The following is a 21,705-nucleotide window of genomic DNA, read 5'->3' on the forward strand; positions in this document are numbered from 1 at the left end:
TAATAGACCAGGGCATACAACGTGTAAAAATATCATATGAGATCCTTTCCAGGCCATATTGTCTAATAAAAAATGTGTAAAATGTTACATCTCTGTTTCCTTTAGCAGCCCCTTAAGGTAGCTTTATCACACTAATAACTAAGTTGCTATGAGAGTTGTGAGCCTCTAAGCAATAGTGTGGTTTTAATGACAACTTTAAGTTTTCTTTTTTTATGGCCTAGACGGAGACCAGGCGGGACAGGGCTGCCTTCCAGTATGTTGGCTTCTAATGCTGGCTTTTAAAGGTGTAATAATTAGCTGCACAGTCTTGCCTGTGTTTAATTAAAGACGTCAATAGCTGGAGATCTTTAAAGTTTCTCCACACACTTGAAACAAGATTTTCTGCAGATTTGTTTAGGCTTTTTCCCATATATTTGATGTTTAGTCTGTTTATTCAATGTTTAGATGTGTTGATTTGGGATTTACTGTCTCCATGTGTTCCTCATCACACTGTATTTACAATGACATGTGTGATTACCATACTATAATGTGTACACTATTTTACCCACACAGCTGTTCATCATTTAATGAGCCCCACCTCTGGCCCTAATGACTACTGAAATGTTTCTGATAGATGGCTGCAGGAGCACTTCCTTTTCCACGACAAATCCTTGAAAGAGAAGCTGGTCTCTGCTGTCTCTTCCCAAGTCCCTGTTCCAGTTCACTGCAAGGCGTGCTGAGGGTATTTCTGTACTGTCCCAGCTTTGGGACATTTTGTGATGTTGTATGGTCCATAACATCACAACACATACTAGCAGTCACTGTGAGCTTCTTGAAAGCTTCTACATAGCACAGGAGCTCTGGCACAATCCATTACCTGTCTTGTTCCCCTTACATTTAGTCATGTGCTCAGTCCTGTTTACTGTAAATTGTACTTATACTGAGCTGAGATGTATCTTCTAATTTTGATGCTTCTAAACTATAAATACTGCAAGATTTTCCTGGAGCTTTAGTCATGGATGCACATGCTGGGTTGTTTTTAAGTGGGCCTAATCAGAAGTCTCTGGCTTGGGGTAATAATTAGCTTTATTTGTCCCTTTGCTAAACTTATAATTTTGAGCCCCATTAAACCCCTGCCAAAGGTTTTAAATAAGTACAACTTTTACTAAAGCACTGTTTAACTCTGCAAGTAAAATATCACAATAATTAGGGAAACAATTACTGCTAAGAAGCCTTTACTTGATAATAAGCACTGTTTATATAGTGTCAGTTTAAAATAGACATAGGCTGTGTCTACTCCTTGGAAATCCACTTAGCAAGTGAGGTGCTCTCACTTATTAGGATGTGATTTACTATTCAAAGCTTTGCTGCTATTACAGTTATAAAAAGCAGAGTTTACAATATGTGTTATCACAGCTTTCTAGAGAATTCTGCAGCGAAATAAAATGTGGAGTTTTGGGCATTAGTCAGGCATCACCGATACAAAATAAATAAACAAAATGCACACAAATTCGAACACTATGTAGCTGAATGTGCTTGAAGCAGAAATAACAAAAGGAGGTCTAGCCTGTGTCAGCATTCTGTAAAATATGTTTGTGCACTACAGATGCTATTAGGATATGTCAGGCGAAGGAAATGTCAAACTGTGTCTAAAGTTTTAACATTAAGTTCCATAATTTATTTAATATGTAATATACAAAGGAGCAAAGTGAATGACATATTTTGTATTGAATTGTTTGCTTCTATAAATATTTTAAGAATTGTCATCCCAGGCTTGTTTTCGGCAGCATGAGCTTTGAATCTGAAACTGGGAATGAAAACACTGTTCAGAGATGAACTGGAGCCATCTCTGCCTGGGACGACTGGCTATAAGATCAGTCCGGCAGCATTTATACCAGCTTTAGGTTATTGTTTTGATATGGAAATACACAATTCATACACACCAAGGACCTTTTAATATATATAATTTTAGATATAGTTTAATACATATTTATATGGGCAAGATTATCAGGGTTTGATTTCCCTTTCTGTGAATTGCCTATCTGAATGGCTATGATCATTATTTGCATTTACATAGTATCCCAAAGAGCTAGGTAGTAAGATATGTAAGATTTACAGAGAATTACATGTTCCTTGCATTTCTGCATTCAGCGTAACTTAGTGTTAAATGAGGTTTGTGTGGTTCTAATACTTATTATTGCCATTATTAAAGCAAGGTCTGCGCCGCCGTAACTCATCGGGTTATGGCTGCCCTGTATTGCGCCGAGGATGTTGTGATACTTTTAGGGATCAAGGTGAGGATGTGCGCAATCTGCAGTTTGCTTTGGATAATGTAGTCTGCTTAACAGCGTGAGCCTCCCACCAGCCACGGCTCTGCATATGGATAGCAATTAAATCCCTCTCTGAGGCGATAAAAAGACACCAGTGATTTTTTTTTCGTTTTTTTTTTAGCCAATCTGAGTCTCTAATTATCTGTGAAGGATTTCCTTCCAGTGCTGACATGAAATGCCTTGTGATTGAAGGAAGAATTAAATATGACCTTGGTGTCGAACTCTGCAGCTCACTCCAAGTGCCAGGGAAGCTCTTCCTCCTTGTAACAGAGGTTAATGATGATGATGATGATGATGATGCAGGTGATAAATTAATTAAGCACCATATCATGATTAGAAAACCAGAAATTACAATAGAAATGTATGAGATTTGGAGATGCCAAGTTTTCATAATGAGAGATACAGATGATTGAAGGAATGGTCTTACAGTTATGCTGAGATTGTTTATACAGTTTTATCTGTAGTGAATGCATTAAGTCATTGATGGAAATTGAGATCATAATGTCAAAGTACATTTAGATATATCTATACATATCCTAAATGTAGTTACGCAAATTAGATTTGAGATGTTTTCACATATGGATCAGTGGGCCCTCAGTCCTTCAAATATGGGTGCTGGTGTTGCAGCAGAAGGAGACCTGGAACCTGGAAGTTTATTACAAATCATAACGAAGCAAATATGTAGAGCCTGGTGTTTTCTCTCCTGTGTGATGTGCACATTGTAGTGAAACCTCAGAGAGTGTATTGAAGCTGAAGATTATTTCACTTGACAGATGTTACCGTTCCAGCGTCCCTGGGAGGCTCCCCGAGTGAGGAATCAGTGTGACTCTTAAAGGCATGTATTGAAGGAAGGTGTAAGGAAACAATATGACACATCTTGTAGCAGCTAATTAAAATCTACTCCAACAGCAGGACCCTGCCAGGATTTGTTAAGATTAGGGGTTTATTGATTCCATTGCTTTGCGGTTGACTTGCTAATAACCTCTGCTTAGGACATGAAAAAATCACTAAATAAAAAAACAAGCAAATACAAACATGTTTTTATTTTAATTTTAATATATATTGCTTTCCTCCCTATTTAAGCTACCTTGTTGTTGTTGTTTTTAAACAATTATTTTCCTTTTTTGTGACAATGACATAACCCTGTCATTGTGATTGTGGTTCACAGCAAGTCTTAGATGGGATTATACACAGAGAAACACTTTTGATAAGAGATCGTTTCACTCTGTGTTGAAATATCTCAAATCGAAGTGTAGAGTCTGTTTTTTCAGATTTTCGCCTCTCTACTCATGCACGTGTGCTATAAATGGGCATGCTCCAAATTCTGAAACCATATGATTTCAATTTCCTTTACAGTTCCAGGAGTTTTATGAACACATGGTCAAATTGACTAATTATGCCCAATAATTGAATCAGTTGAAGAGCTAATGGTTTGATAAAAACAAAAAACAGATGATACATACCACAGCTCTCCATCAAAATTCATCCTTTTTATTCAATAATTTATATTGTTCTTTGCCTTAAACTGACCTAGGGGTTTGTATACCAGTGAAATAGATCGGCCAATAAATATTTCAATCTTTACCCTTTTGTGAAAACACATCATATTCTCCTGGTTACATGCACATATTTGAATGTGATTAAACGACAGCATCATTAAGGCAAGGCAAGCTTTGATGGGGTAGGCATAGCTGCAGCTGAGGAAGACAGAGAAACCTTCAGCAAACATTCTTCACACCCCCACTGAAGCATGAGAGTGGCAAAAATCCATTTTTAATGTAATATCTCTCTTAATTACAAACTCTGAAAAGCACAAGGATCAGTGATGAATGGAAACATAAAGTATTCATTATTGTGTAAAGAACTTTAAAAAACAAAGCTGTCAGCAGTATAACAACCCAAGAGAGCAGATTAACTTTACATTTTACTTCATGACTGGGATTTTAACTTACTTTAGGTCTTTTGCCCTTCTACAGCTAAACTGAAGGTTATGGGAAGTGTATTTTCTCATGAAATGACTAGTTTTATCGGTAGGCCCTCTGCATTTTACGCAGTCAACTTAGGCTGCCCCTCTTTCCTCTCAGCGCAATAGGGTCTGTTTCATTAAACCACTTATTGATTAATAATCCCCTGATCCCATTAATCATCTAAATTTGTCTTTCTATTAATGAGCATTGGTGCGTTGATTAAGTGGCCACAGCTACGGGCATGCATCCCTTTAATACCAATATGTCTTATTTGATATTATTTCTTACAGTGTGTACATAATTTAAATGTTTCAGTTGACTAGTAAGAACACATTTGTCAACAAAATAGAAATGCGCTGTGAGGAATGAAGTTCATTAAACGCAGGGACCTATTTATCGCTAATGTTTAGTATATTTTGACATCCACTGTGTTCCTTTAATGAGTTTCTCTCGTTTCTGTAATTTGATCCAGTTTTTTGTGTATGTCGTTTACAGTACCAATGACATAAGCTTAATGTGTTTGTCAGGATACAGTAGGGCATTTGTATTTTCAGTCTTGAGCATGAGATTGCTTTGTTGTCCTGTAGAATGCTCCTTATAATATCTCATTTCATGTCAGAGTAATACCCCCACATCCCAGGTGGATAGTTTCCATTTTTAAAGTGATTCCTTTGAGTGGCTCCACTACAATTAAGTGTATATGTCATGAAAAGGTTAAAGCCTTGTTGCACAGAAACAGGGAAGAAACACTTTGGCCCAGCATTCACATTATTACAGAGTAACCTTTCGAAAAAAGGAAATTAAATTACCAGATATCCATCTGAAGGGTAAGAGGATCGTCTTTTTAAAATTATATTAATTTATTTATTTTAGGTTGTTATGCCCTCATCACTCAGTGGGCTTGGTTGCCTTTGACTTGGTTTTGAAGGATACACACTTTAATGTTCTTAAATCACTGCCATTCAGATATTAAAGGTTATTTTGATTGCTCTGTTTTTTAACACAAGTAGCCAAAATGACAAAACAGCAAAACTAAATACTTGGCTCTGTAATGTCAAGTGTTATGCCTCAATAGATTAGGTCATGTGTATTCTTTTATATCATTTTTTTAAATATAATTCCCCCTCCCTCTGACCCCCTACAAGTTGTTAAACACATTGAGCTTTAAGTCTTTCTGAATTAAATGTATGTACAAAGGTGTTGTACAATGTACAGGAAATGGGAGAACTACTCCAAAAGACCAGATTATCACTGTATTGATTTCATAGAGGGATTACGTCACATGTAACAATCTCATGTACACGATACATAACGGTAGGCTTTACATGTAACCTTGACAGGCACAGAGAGACATGATTTATTTTTTGTTCATCTAATGGATGTCTTTGTATTTAATGTGTTTTTGTTCCCTGAGATACAATAACTTGTAGTTAAATTTATTATTGATGTGCTGTCTCTGGGGGTGAGGAAGATAAGATGTCTCACCAGCTTCTGTCTGAAAATGTATTATGCGTGTCATCAGAGAATTGATATGTATTGCCAGCACTAAGATCTATATTAAAAACACAAATTAATTTTTAATAACCTAAATCATTTGCATTATGTTGGGATTTACATCAAAACAGGTGGAAAATCAGATGTGATAAGGACCACTTAATAGCATGTGGAAGTCAATAAATCTATGAGGATTTAAGAATTCCTCAGAAGCTCTGAAGCCTGCAATTAATACATATTCTTTACAAAACAATGCACATTAATTGCAGGCTTCTCCATGTGGTAAAAACGATGAAAATAATTAGATAACACAGAAGGGTTGATTCGTATCAACAGAGAAATACATTAAATAAATGTGATCTAAGAAACTTGTCACTTGTTTTCCTGCAGATCAGTAAATGAGTGAAAGCACTCACTGTATGTGTCCTTCTTCTGTTATTCCAAATCCGCCATGACTGAATTCAGTAACAGTGCTCCAAATATGACAAGGAAAGGTAACTGACTAAATACGTCGCTTTTGTGCTCTTCTCTGCTAAGCCCCTGGAGTCTGTAGCCCATAGTTTACAAATCAAACATTCAGTTAAGATTAAGATTCACTTTCCTAAATCTATTGTGATAAAACAGATGGAAAACTATTTTAAATGCCAAGACTAGGCAATGCATGGGGAAAATCTTAAACTGGAAGTTAAAGCTCTTGAGAATGGTGTTTCCTCTCTCTCTCTCTCTCTCTCTCTCTCTATGTGTATATAGTATTTTAGTAAAATATGTATTAAATTGATAAAACATATTGATATTAGGTGCTCAATACAGTTAGGATACTGAGCACACACACCCACACCTGTATATATGGACCAATTCCATTATCTTACCTTAAATCACACTTCATGCTTGGCGCTCCAAAATTGAACATGATGTTTTAATCCACAAATGCCTTGTGGCATACCTAATGTGCAGCTTTGTAAAGATTCACTGATTTGCTGTTGGCAACAGGGCATGTACAAGCCTTAACAGGTTGCTTCACTTGGAATGAAATGCAATTTGAAAAGGTCATTAGGGTTTACATAAGTTTGTACTTTAATTTACGTTTTGTCCCTGAACTAGTGTGACCTTTGAGTGCTTGCAGATTATTATTCTTTCTTTCCTTTTCTTTAATTTAAAATCACACACCTAACACCCCCCAAATCAGGAAGCTGTAAAAATACATGTGTTGCATCACCAGTAATAGTAATATTGTTTGGTGTACAAACAAGTATGGTTGGGTGGTCAGTCAATACAACCTTCGTTATGAATTTATTTGAGTCAGTGGTGTGGAAAATGATTCATGATTCCTATGTGACCATGTTCCTGGATGCAGGGGCTATTGAAATGTCTTTGTATTATTATTATTATTCAGTATTTGTGTGCTGCCAATTCTTTGGTATCAAATTTGTTATTTAAAGCGTGTTAATTATTCTTCCTGGTAGATAAAATTACATAAATGATATGGAAACAAAATACATTTTAAAATATCTGTTGTGGATTATGAAATAAAGGTGAAAGCACTGCATCAAGAATATATTACTATGGAAAAATATAATGGGGCATTACCCATTTTAGGAATTAAGCACGATGCAGGTTTAGATTAAATAGTATTAAGTTGACTGGGCTCACTGACTTAGACACAGTAGTTAGACCTAAACCAAACATTATGTGCTTCTGATATAGCCAGCTGTGTCTTTTACAATGATGTTTCTTATTCAATATTAACTATAACCAATTAGATCTGGTCCCAAAGTCATTTCATTATGCCAAACCTGACGGGTAATGGTCCTTCTGCAATGGAGGCTTTTTCATTTCCCACTTCTCCAGTGCATTGGGTTTTATGTGGCGTGGCTTGAGCTGCTATGAAAAGCAGTGCTAGAACTGGGTAATCCTGCTGTAGGTAGGAACTATGAACAAATGCACTTTCCCTGATCTGGGATTTGCACCAGCAGCAGGTCTAGACACTCGAAAATTGCAGATGTTATCACAAGACAAGTATGCATTTTTCTCTTCTGGCCCTCTGGACACAGCTCAAATAACTTGGGAAAGGTTTACACAAAAGGGTATAAAAAAAGCAATTTCTTTATGAACTTTTAAAGTAAAGGAGAACCAAAGAAAAGTATTATGAAGAGAAGTTTGAACTCATTTTCACTTTTACCACTTTACTGTCATTTGATGTGCTTATAACTCTACGTACAGTACTGCAGAAAATGATATCCTTCATTGGTTCACCTTCAGGTGTCCCTGCTCTAGAAACCTTCAGATTCATGCTGTATGGGCATATTAGCTCAGATCCCTACTTGTAAGATCAAAGGAGGGACTTTGCTCACTTTGCTCTCTTCGTTGTCTTTACAGGAGTATAGGGTTACTAGTTTTTATTAGTTAAATTTCTTCCTCTCTCTTGTAAAACTATAAGTTCAAATCTAACCACCCTTGAGACTCTTAACTGTGTTATTATAAACTGCAGACTTTTGTTTTTTTGTTTCACACTGGATTTTAACTTGAATTAAGGAAATAATTACATACAGTGGGGCCTAATAAACCCAGGTTTTAAAGACTCGGGGGGGAAGCTTCCCAATTGGACAACTAATATATCATCTCTGACAGTCATAAACAAATTAAATAAGTAATGCAGAAGCGTTGATTAACTTCTGATCTGAAAGCTTTTAATTATGCATGACAAGACCTGCTCCATTCTTATTGCACCGTATTTATATAAAAGAAACTCACTGAAGTATTACAAATTCCTGCTTTCACCTGCTTGTTGGAAAACATGTGTTGTCATTTTACAATAGAATAGCGCACTAATGTTACAGTTGTGCCTCCCCCTGCTCCAGGGCCTTTTCCATTAAATATTAAGAGGCATTAGCTAAGATGCTCCTTCAGTTAGAAAGGTAGTCAGACAGTATCCATTTATTCTTTTACTTTGTTGACTCTCATCAAGTGTTGATGTTTGTTTGTGGTAAAGCCTGGGCTATAACCGGGACATGTCCATTTAAACGACTTGCGGAGAATGAATAGAAAAGGTCTTCTTTTGTCCAGTAGAACTAGGTTGTTGAGGGGTGAGACACACATGTTTAAGCTTGCATAACAGATGCCATTTCAATATTAAAGATTTGACAAACATAGCACAGGATACCAACACTTTTAAGGATCCTAAAGTCAGGTCTTTTTTGAACAAACCTTATGTCCAATGAAATGTGTAGGGACTGGGGCATTGGGGCAGGTACGGTACAAAAACAGCTTTCCTGTTGTTAAAGTTGCTCATGATGAGCCATGGAAAAAGGCTGAGCTGTCAGATGCCTTCATTATCTGGTAGTAGCACACCTGGGCAGAAAATGCTTGCGAGCACTTTCAATAAGGCCTTGAGGGTTAAAGAGATTGAACTGCTGTCACGATCTGAAAGGGACCCTCATTAGTGGGTCTGTGCAGTGGCTGTGGCCGAGAAGGGCAAATCATATTAACACCCATTATTGGTAGAGAAAATGGATATGTGAACCACTAGCCTCCTGTGAAGATGAATCCGAGCCATTAGGAAACACAACAAAAAGTCTTAAAAAAGGAAAATCTCCAATGTATCATTATTGCTTCTGAGCAGGCTCTCACACACATTAAAAGCAGAAAAAAATAATTTATAATATGAAATCAGCTAAGCTGTATCTCAGTGTTCACCTTCCCCTGAAATATACAAAGTAGGTTTCAAAAACAGAGCAAAAACAATCATCTTGCAGCAGTAAAATATTAGTGACAATTAATTTATATTCTGGAGAGCAAAACCCTAGTGGGATTTGCACATGAGTTATTCACAGCAGCACGATTTGCTGCAGGTTAGAAAGAACAGATCAGCAGCCCTGAATGTCAAAGATGTCAAGCCCTACAATGAAACTGCATGCAGCATGTGTTTTTATATTTATATATATTTAAAAGACTTTCTGAAATTACCTTCTGCTTGTTGGAAGTTGATTAACATGATTACAACCAAGCCGAATGTAAAATGATGAGATCAAGAGCACCTGCATCCTGTACGTGAGTTCTCAAGCACTGATATCACCGACCTAATTTAATTTCTGTTGACCATTAGCATAGAGGCATATGCTAATTCTACGTTTATGGTAATAATATGCAACCAGTGTAATTAAGCGTTAATTAAACTTAAGGTGTAATTATGCTCTGCGAGCCGCTGCATGTCACAGACTCCGTGTAAATCAATACTGCCACACTTCTCTCTTTATTGCACTCAAAACTGAGTCCCTCTTGATGGCCGCACACATAAAATCGTCACCCTAGTCCCCATGTGGCTTCGGTGACTGACAGTTTTCTCCGAGAGGTCATAAAGCAGCATGTCACAGACTTAAACCAGCACCAAGATTTATTTATTGTCAATAAATCATTGTAAATCAATTTTTGACTTTAATTCTTGTTTAGCATTAAATCTTTCTGATCTCCTTTTATGGAAGTTAAGCATTTTACGGTTATGAGCAACTGCTCTCGACGAGAGGTTGCTTGTATATCACTGTGCCTCTCAAAGGATAAAAGCTTTATCTTAACCAGCAAACCCTCGGATTAAATGGAAAAGCAACAAGTATCAGAAATGCCTGTACTCTTGCTATTCACAACCTTTCTAGGCACATTTTTTTTTAAGTCCAATTTGCCAAGTTCTACCACATGTGATGTGTTTTTCTGCAGCTGTTCATTTCACTCACTGGACATACTAAGTTCCTGGAGGAAAGAAAAATATATAATTAATCAAATCTGACCTTAAAGCCAAAAGTTGTGTGTTTGACAACAACAAAAATCTCCTTTACAGCTTTCTGAGCATGGTTCAATGCTTCAAAATTTCCCAAGCCGCTAGTTCTGTTGAATCTCTTATCCTTTTGTCTGGAAAAACGTCAGGCCTGCAGGAATTTTTACCTTTTTTTGTCCCCAAGCTATTTCTCCTCACCATCAGACCTGTCCAAAAATGTCATCTGTTTGGCCATTGTAAACCATCCATATCATGTTTTTTTTCCTTTTTTGTTCTTGCTGTATTAATGTACACAAGGCTTGTTGGAAGCTCTGCCCGGGCATGAAGGGAAATGTAATTCAGTGCTGTGTAATATTTTCAGTGGCAAATGAAGAATTACAGGATGTAACCACGTTTCTATTAAATGCTTGTCCATGCTAATATGATCCCAACTTTTCAAATTTGATTAGCCTGGTTTTAACTTGGTTTTGGGCCTGTCTTGATACTGCAGAAATTGCTTAGAAATTTCATATTGACATTTGAATTAAAGTAAAAGACCAGCAGATGACTCACTGTGATTTGATAACAGCGAATGTATTAAAGGGGCTTTATTAAATGCTTTCCAGTTCAAAACATTTCTGACTGAGTCGCTCCCGTTTTTGAAGATGCATGTGCGGAAAACTTGATCATCTCTCATTTGTTTTTCCTGGTGGGAGGGGGCATTAGGATTGAAAAACAGAACTGGGGCTTAGTGGTGCTAATTTATGAAAGCAAGAAAAGTTTTCTTTGAAAATCATTTAGCTTGAATAATATAAGCAGAAAGTGGAGCAGATTGAGAATGGAATACAAAATGGATGTAATGCTTGAGCTCATCGTTTAAATGAACCATAGCGCCTGCATTATTTCACTTAGCACTTGTTTAATGTTCTAAGCTTAGAAACCTTCACTAATTCACCAGACTGTAATGCATAACTAGGCACGCAGTGCAGGAAATTAACAGAAGGCCCTCCTGAAGCAATACATCATGCATTGAATATATTGTTCTAGGGTAGGAGTTACATTTTTTTTTACTTCAAAAGCAGAGCAGTTCAAAACCTGATTGTGACTCCTCCATCCCTAATCATTTATTATTTCTCTCTTTTTAAGGGAAAATCTATTTGTTACAGGTTGGCCTTTTTTCTTTCCCTGCAAGGAATGATGGTTTTGTATTAATTTTGAATTGTTTTTTGAATGCGTGCTCTGAAAAAAAAAAAAAAAATAATAATAAAAAAAAAAAAAATATATATATATATATATATATATATATATATATATATATATATATATGTATAAACATACCTTGTAATAACAGTTACAACAGACAAAGAGGATTTCTTAAATTATCAGCAGGGCTTATTTACAAGCACATAATGCCATAAACCATATTCTCACTTTGCGCATGTTTTTAACACTTTGTAAGAAGTACTTAAAAAATGTATTTGAATGAATGCTTTAACACCATGGCAAGATACGCTTTTTGGTCACTGTGTAATAATTGTATGCTCTGAAATATCTGCATAGCGGCCCACTTTCAGTGTCAAAATTGGATTTCTCAATGTACTCTCCTCAGGAGACAGGAAGCAGGACTTGCATGCATTCTTTGTGTATCAGAGGTTCAAAAATTACGTTTTACGATTTTTTGTCGATTTAAGGCTCTGAGTAAGGGCTGAGCAACCTGGTAAACTTAAGGTTGCATGTCTGCGGGCAGAACCAAGATTAGAGGGAATAATTGGCCATAACTTGAAACTTGGATTTTGTACTCTGTATACAGTGAGGGAAAAAAGTATTTGATCCCCTGCTGATTTTGTTCATTTGCCCACTGACAAAGAAATGATCAGTCTATAATTTTAATGGTAGGTGTATTTTAACAGTGAGAGAAAATCCAGAAAAACGCATTTCAAAAAAGTTATAAATTGATTTGCATGTTAATGAGGGAAATAAGTATTTGATCCCCTATCAATCAGCAAGATTTCTGGCTCCCAGGTGTCTTTTATACAGGTAACGAGCTGAGATTAGGAGCACTCTCTTAAAGGGAGTGCTCCTAATCTCAGCTCGTTACCTGTATAAAAGACACCTGTCCACAGAAGCAATCAATCAATCAGATTCCAAACTCTCCACCATGGCCAAGACCAAAGAGCTGTCCAAGGATGTCAGAGACAAGATTGTAGACCTACACAAGGCTGGAATGGGCTACAAAACCATCGCCAAGCAGCTTGGTGAGAAGGTGACAATAGTTGGTGCGATTATTCGCAAATGGAAGAAACACAAAATAACTGTCAGTCTCCCTCGGTCTGGGGCTCCATGCAAGATCTCACCTCGTGGAGTTTCAATGATCATAAGAACGGTGAGGAATCAGCCCAGAACTACACGGCAGGATCTTGTTAATGATCTCAAGGCAGCTGGGACCATAGTCACCAAGAAAACAATTGGTAACACACTACGCTGTGAAGGACTGAAATCCTGCAGTGCCCACAAGGTCCCCCTGCTCAAGAAAGCACATGTACAGGCCCGTCTGAAGTTTGCCAATGAACATCTGAATGATTCAGAGGAGAACTGGGTGAAAGTGTTGTGGTCAGATGAGACCAAAATCGAGCTCTTTGGCATCAACTCAACTCGCCGTGTTTGGAGGAGGAGGAATGAGCCCAAGAACACCATCCCCACCGTCAAACATGGAGGTGGAAACATTATGCTTTGGGGGTGTTTTTCTGCTAAGGGGACAGGACAACTGCACTGCATCAAAGGGACGATGGACGGGGCCATGTACCGTCAAATCTTGGGTGTGAACCTCCTTCCCTCAGCCAGGGCATTGAAAATGGGTCGTGGATGGGTATTCCAGCATGACAATGACCCAAAACACACAGCCAAGGCAACAAAGGAGTGGCTCAAGAAGAAGCACATTAAGGTCCTGGAGTGGCCTAGCCAGTCTCCAGACCTTAATCCCATAGAAAATCTGTGGAGGGAGCTGAAGGTTCAAGTTGCCAAACGTCAGCCTCGAAACCTTAATGACTTGGAGAGGATCTGCAAAGAGGAGTGGGACAAAATCCCTCCTGAGATGTGCAAACCTGGTGGCCAACTACAGGAAACATCTGACCTCTGTGATTGCCAACAAGGGTTTTGCCACCAAGTACTAAGTCGAAGGGGTCAAATACTTATTTCCCTCATTAACATGCAAATCAATGTATAACTTTTTTGAAATGCGTTTTTCTGGATTTTTTTGTTGTTATTCTGTCTCTCAGTGTTAAAATACACCTACCATTAAAATTATAGACTGATAATTTCTTTGTCAGTGGGCAAACGTACAAAATCAGCAGGGGATCAAATACTTTTTTCCCTCACTGTAAGACTCAAATTGTGATTAGACTTTGATAACCTACTTAATGTACTAGATCTACTTTGTGCACTCTTGCAGATCTATAGTAATGACATCCCTGTAACAGACACACACAATGAGTCCTGTTAGACTATTGGCCAAGAAACACCTGCATACTGCAATTTTCATGTGTTATCCCAACCCTTGCGCCACCATTAAGGGGCATTACAGCAGAAGCCCTTGATGTTACACATTTTTCTCCCCTTCGCCTGCTTCAGTCTAAAATATAGTAGAATGTGTTTCTTGGGTTTACAGAAACCAGACATACATCCGTAAATCTGAATTATATCTGCCCCTTTCATATAAGGATTGTGTGCGGGGGAGAAACTTGTGGGAGGATGTCCTCTTGCTTTATGAATGTATCTGGTGCAATCTGTGTAGAGCCTGGCTAACACAATCACACACCCACAGCAATGTTCTCCAATGTAAAACAGTGAGCATGCAGAGGCTGGTAATTATTTTAATATTATTACAAAATATGTATGTTCAATATTATTCCATGGACATTTTTTTTTAAGTCCACATTCATCTTGAGATATTTTCACTTCAAATTCCATTGCAGTCTGAAAGCACATTGACATTTTGACTTTGTTTGAATAAAGTTTTCAGTCAGACAGTAGAGAGAGTTTTGAAAAACAGCGGAGTGTGAAGAACTCAAGATCACAGTAAAGTCAATTCTCCCAATTAAGTATAATAAACCAGTGTCAAATGTGAATGTGCATGAGTCTGGGTTACACAGTAGAATTGATAGGCACACAGGAAAACAGAGTCTCGAGTATAAGCATTGATCTTCCTTTTCCTTTCTCCAATAACGGAATAAATTACACCTAGAGAGAGAAAAGAATACCTGTTTTAAAAGTAAACATTAGTTAATACCCACCTCTGAGGGGGTGATGAGACATCCTGTCCCCAGCCCTGGATGGCCAGCAAAGGGCCCCCACTAGAAGGAAGGCCACAGCCTGCAGCACACTTAAGAACTTTCTGATTTTGCTGCTGTATCATATAATTATACTGCCTGGATGGGAGGCAACCATTAGGCCTAGGCCTTAAGCTGTGGACCCCCAGAGATTTATTTTTTCCAATAACAATCTGTCATCAGGAGTTTTTGTTTTTCTCTCCTCCATGGCTTATTTTATTTAATTATTTATAGTTTGTTTATTTATTTGTTATTTCTTGTTTCTTTGGTTTTGTCTATGTTCAATCTCTAAAGTGTTCAGTAGCTATCCTGCGAAAGGCGCTATACTAAATAAAAATGGATTGATTGATGAACCATAGCCATAGGTCTTTAAAAACACCCCACCCCCCATAATTCCATGTCTCAACATTCTTAACAATTCCTACCATGCCCTTCAATAGCATTGATCCCCCCCATAAGAAATCCTGTTTCTTCCTCTACTTCGCTAGAACAACATCAAGTATGAAATGTAGCAACTTGCAAAGTGAATCAATTGCAGCAGGGTTATGCATTATTTAGATCAATGGAAAGTCTGTATGGCTGCTGAGAGCTGGCTTCCCAGACCGGATTGTACACACATCGATTCCTGATGGGATCCTTACAGCCTGCCCAAATGAGTTTTGTTTTCCTTGTACTGTGTTCCTTGCCATTGTTGTGGGAGGGGTGAGTAACAATCCTGATACCGGAGACTTGAATTGGTGGTGCTTAATAATTGACTCGAGGATGACTGATGCGTGAGGATGTCCTAAAATGGACACCATATTGTTTCCCTTCTGCAAAGGAATTCAATGTCCATGAGATTATTCAATAGGCTTTTTTAATTACCAGGCAATATCTATCTGTTGAATCTTTATATACTTTCAAAAGCCAAATGAGTAGCAGTTACAAAAAAATAAAAAGCCAGAGGAAAGAATTCAGTATAGATTATACAAATTCATCATCTGAATCGAGAAGCCAATGCATGACAATGATAACAATAAGCCCGTCTCTCAGTTGAATGTGCAGGAGATTATAGTAGTCTGTCCGAGAGCCTCATTTGAAGTTACTGGGGTGTGAGGAGATAGAAAATGCAACCGCCCTGCTCATAAACTATGACATCTTGGAAATAGGGTAGAGAGAGTGTGGCTGTAGGAAATAACTGCCGCTTGGAGATTTGAATACGTGTGCAATCAGAGTAGAGGGCCGTCTCATTGATGTCTGTTGACATTTGATACACTGGAAAGTCCTAAAAGTGCTCAGTCATTTCATAGTTTTCACAATCCCCAAATTAATACACTATATTTGAGATGAAATTTGAAGAAACCCCCTCCTTTAAAAAATAACAAAGATACCATTGGAGGAATCCAAATGATTTTTTTTTCCATTCTGTGATAATGTCCAGGTGTAATGACAATGAAATATTATTGAAGAGGTCTTCCAATACCTGCGGTTGTGCATTCTTGTTTCTAAGGACATATTGAGCTGATTATTGATTTCTAACACTTCACTTCATCTTCATCAAATGGCATTGCGGACGGACTTCGGCAAAGTTCAAAAGCATGGGTTTCATATTTTTTTCCCCCTTGGGGATCAATGCTCAAGGGTTTTCATTTGTAAAGTGCAGCCTTGCTTTTTATTTTTAATCTCATGGTAACCACATCATTTTTACCTTCAGTGACTGCAAGGACACCCGCCTTGCTTCGGTGCCATGAAGAGGAGACACAAAAATACACCTCCTTGGAAGGATGTTGAAACTATCAAAAACTTCTACTTCTCTCCACATCAGCATAGCCTGATATGATAGAGAAAAAATAGCATTTAACATTTTTCACTGTAAGCAGGTATTATTACTTTGTTTAACAACGTAAATGTGTTTTATGTGTAACCACATTAAAACAGATTCACAAATACACTATTACTCGATGTGTAGCTCTTTATTTTTGTCCTACATGTATATGAGTGGCTATGAAATAGGTCTTCAAAGCCATTACTGTTCATGTCATGTGAATTTAAAGAACCTGTTCCATTAAGTCTAAAACCTCAAGGTGTCAATTGAGCAAATCCACCACAGAGGAATGACATATTAAGTAAGTACAACATACAACCTGCTGCTTAAATACTAAAGATCTTTCCCAATAATTATATTAAGCTGTGGGCACAATTTATGCATTTAACTTAACCACGGCAGACAATTTATAGCACAAAAACTAAACATGAAAGCATGACAAAGTTTTACACTGTATCATAAAATTGACAGTATGAATCACACTATGAGGGGAATGTGCATGTACCCAAGCTACAGGGTAAATTATTATGCAGGTATTGGCTAAAGTGGCAGGTTGCACAGGCCGATATATTTTCAAACAACCCAGAACCATTTTAACGCTCTGATATATAATGACTCAGTATGCCAATGACTCTTTTAGACAAATCAAACAGTTTAATGTAGTTTAATGGCAACCCCCCCTGCTTCTCATAAACCATGTATCGTTACTTGAAAACAAACTAAGGGTTTAACATTAGTTATGGTTTTGCCTCATGCCTCTCTTAATTAAAATCATCTCCCAAATTGCGATGGGATATGTGTGCAGCACATATCAGCAGTACACTCTGTTGAGTGTAAGATGCCAGAATATTTTTTTGTCTGTCTCTCACATAAGGACATAGATTATATTTGTGTAAACTCTAACGAAAAGTTGAAATAAACTCTAGACTCTATATTATATAGAGGCAATATAGCAGACACCTTCCAGCAACCAAAAATATATATGATGTTTTAGATTAAATTTACTTGCATAAAACATATTTGATAAGGAAGTATTTAATACTTTTATTCTGAAGGAAAATAATTTAAAATTCAAACAGCAGGCGGTTCTGTGAAGGTCAACAATTTTGCTAGGCTTTGCTTGGCTTAGTGACAAGTTAGACAGGAAAAAATGTCAATCCAAGAATTATCTCCATGACTGAATGAATAAACAAATAAATAAATAAACATCATTTGTAGCCAGTGAAGAATAAACCTCTTACATTGATAATTAATAACATGTTGCAATTGCCTAACAAATATGTATACTGTATTCTGTATTCTGTAATCTTTACTGTTGGATTCCTTTGAATGGTTTTCCACTGCATTCTGTTAAAATCAAAGCAAAGAATGTCTTTCACAAAACAGCTATAGAAATGCATGCTGGTATAAAATGTAGATATTTTTTCTTCCATTGCCATGTAGTCTCTTTAACATACCCTTTAAACACACACACTTATAATTATACATGCTGAGAAATAAGCCTGTTATATTGTGGTTATAAAGGTAGACATGGTTTGGTTACAGACTTTCTATAACATAGCTTTCTGACAATGCTCATGAAATAAAGTCTGAAGAATGCCCAGACAAAAGTCATGGAGTAAAGAGTTACTCAACATCCAAATACACATCCATATTTAGCACTAATTACATAATTGACATACACTTTGCAATTCTGTGGCTGGGCTGATTGTTCCAGGAGTTGTAGTGCTGATATAGTCTTTGCATTGCAATAACAGTGTAGTAACTGAAGGTAGAAGTGTACATGCTGCACTAACTGACATGGCATGGGATTGGAATGGAGCTTGTGAAATATCCCTGAGTGAATGCATGTAAAATTATATCACATATACACAATACTCAAGTCAATTTATTGATGCACTGAAGTCTAATTCCAGACTCTGAATATGGTTCTTCTGGGAGATTGAGTGTTGTGTAAGAGGCTCTTTCCCTCAAGTTTCTAATTACCACCAAGATCTTAAATAAAGAGCTTAGCTGCTTAGAGAATGAACCACACATTTAAAAGAAGCAACAACAACCTGGAGATTCATTGGCAGATTACTCAGCATAGTTTTATACTCACACTAATATGTCATGAATGATATGTATCACTTTCCCCTCATCTTGAAAGCTGCTGATATTCAGAATTGCCTTTGTCGGATTCCTTCAGGACTCCCCAGAGTTGACTCAAGCTGAACTGATCTTTAAATCACTAGATGGTTGATGATGTCCCTCCCATAAAATATTCCTTAAGTGTCAAATCACAGAGCAATTATCCGTTAATAACAATCCTGTGACCCAGAGAGTCACAGCCAGTAGATGTCACCCTTTCACTTTTTGTCATCTTTTTAAATATTTATTTAGATAACCCCCCCCCTCATTGCCATTTAATACCATAGTGCTATATATATATATATATATATATAATTATGTACATGTATATAATGTGTGTCTGTATTGTTGGGGGACGGATTGTAAGAGCAAGAGAATATATGTTTTGTGTACATATGTATTCTGAGAGGAAAAACTAAGTAAAAATGACAGTTTGTATTTAGTTTTGTTTGACGATCAGTGACCCATAGGTGTCTTTTCATTCTGCTACAGTATGGCTGTGAAGTACTTGTGTTTTCAGTTTCTCTCTGAGGTCGGGTTTTTCATCTGTTAAATGCACCTTGACCCTTGTCTTCCCAACCAATTAGATCATTCCAGCTGAAGTAAAATAAGAGTTATTTTTATTTACGAATGGACAAATCATCACTGAGATGTCCCTGCATTTAAAAATAATCTTCTTCATCTTGGACTTTTTCTCCATGCACTCCAAGTTACACTCTTGTTTCCAGAGTCAAGTACCATTAGCAAACATATTTAACATAAGCAAAGCAGAGCAAAAAATCTACTTTTATTACATGTTGACAAGTGTTGCCAGTTATGTAATTCACACAACAACACCATTGCTAGAAGGCAAAACAGGCTCTCGATGATTGGATTAGCTTTTTCTTGAGGAAACAAATTGACACCGCCATCTATTGTCTTGAGTCAATTTTTTCAAGTATCTTAGCAGTGAAGTAATGTCATATCAGTCTGGAACAGTAATGAGTAACGCTTAATGAGTGCAGTAACCATTTTTTTAATAAACACACTTTCACTCCGCAATTTTGATTTAATAAATAGCAATTTATTAAAGGACTTAAAAGTCTGCATCAGTGGCTTGCACTTATCTGCCCAATGGGATCTTTCTTTTCTCTCTCTGTAGATTTAATAACAATAACAATCATTTATTTATATCATTATCAGCCCATATCGATCCACTGCTGGATGAAGACCTCCCCAAGATGTTTCCACTTGCTTTGATCCATAGCTTCTCTTTTCCCTGCCTTGCCTGCAAAGTTTATTTCATTTTCCCATCTTTTATGTGGTCATCTTCTAGGTCTTTTTTCATCTCTTGGTATCCATTCAATAGCATCCTTGTCCATCTTTGATCTGCTCTTCTTGCAATGTCTCCAGCCCATTGCCATTTTAACATTTTCACTCTTTCAATTATGTCAGTCTATAGAATACCTCTTTCTCAGGTGTGCAGTAAGCATTGCATCATTCTGATATTTGACTAATTTTAATTACACACCAGTGGTAGAATAGTACATATTTATTCCCAAAGGTGAAGTGATTTTTTCAACTGTAATTAATTAACCTTAAATGTTTTGCTACTACACATTAAAAATGTTGAATTTATTCATAGCCTAGATGATGTTAACCAAAACAGAAACCACCACAACAACAAAAAATTAAAGACAATGAATACACTGAATAGTAATTAAAGTCAATAGGCTCCAGTTCCATAAGACTTGTAAAATTTCCAATCACTTGAATTTACATGCATAATAGAATAGGATAAGTTAAACTGAAACATAATTTCAATGCATAACTAAGTTATGTAAATGAAATACAACTCCAAACAAGTTTTTAAGTGACTTTCATCCTTCCAATCTCCATGCAACACTATTAACCTTTAAAGATTAAAGTATTTGCATTTTCATTACAAGAGCATGAATGCAGCTTTACCTTTATGTCATATCAAAATTAATCCTCCCCGTATTGGGAATGCAAAAAGAAACCAAGAGACAAACAATATGGAGTGCTCACTTCTTTGACGATACCTGTGTAATCCAAACTGAACTGATACTTTTCCAAGTTGGCTGTTGGCAACATTTACTTAGAATCACTGATGTGAAAGATTATATATATATATATATATATATATATATATATCATATTTTTGTATATAATATATGCTAGAGAAAAATAAATCCCATGTGAATAGAATAGTATTTTAGATTGATTGAGATTAGTTAAGCTCAAATGCCTAATAAGATATTTCAATAGACTTCATTGTAGCCTTAATGCCTGCAGCTGGAGTTAATTGCATATATGGCCTAACAACATCACACAAGACCACTAAAAGTTAGTTACTAAGTTTTGAGCATGTTCGTTTTCTACTATTAGAATCAAGATGAAGCAGGGGCCAAAGTGACCCTCTGGAATGGATGTCATTGCAACCCACTAAGTCTTGGAAAGACAGAGGTCTATCTGTATTATCATAATTAGTTTTGTACATTTCTAATAAGCGGGTTAGAATTTTACTCTGCATGAAAGAGATCTTCAAACAACACCATTTTTACTTGTCAAGTCAGATACATCACTAATTAAATCTGTATTGTATTCCTCTTTTTTCCCAAGTCATAAAATGTTCTTGTCTGAATTCTGTCACCTTACTTTTTAATAGCTGTTTTTTTTCATTAGCTTCAAACTGAGATAACTGTTTTAATATACTTCATAGTCACTATATTCTGTTCCTTATAATAACAGTTTCTGAATGCCAAGGATTGTTTTAATGATTTATTTTAAAATAATACATACATTTAAGCAACATTACAAATGGTTACATCATCACTACAAATGGACATTTAGCAAACACCTTACAGAAAACATTGTTACATATGTCATAGCATTCTATGACAAAAACTAATACAAATTAAACACACCTGCA

The sequence above is a fragment of the Amia ocellicauda genome, chromosome 11 (assembly GCF_036373705.1).
Source record: "Amia ocellicauda isolate fAmiCal2 chromosome 11, fAmiCal2.hap1, whole genome shotgun sequence".
Classification (NCBI taxonomy): domain Eukaryota; kingdom Metazoa; phylum Chordata; class Actinopteri; order Amiiformes; family Amiidae; genus Amia; species Amia ocellicauda.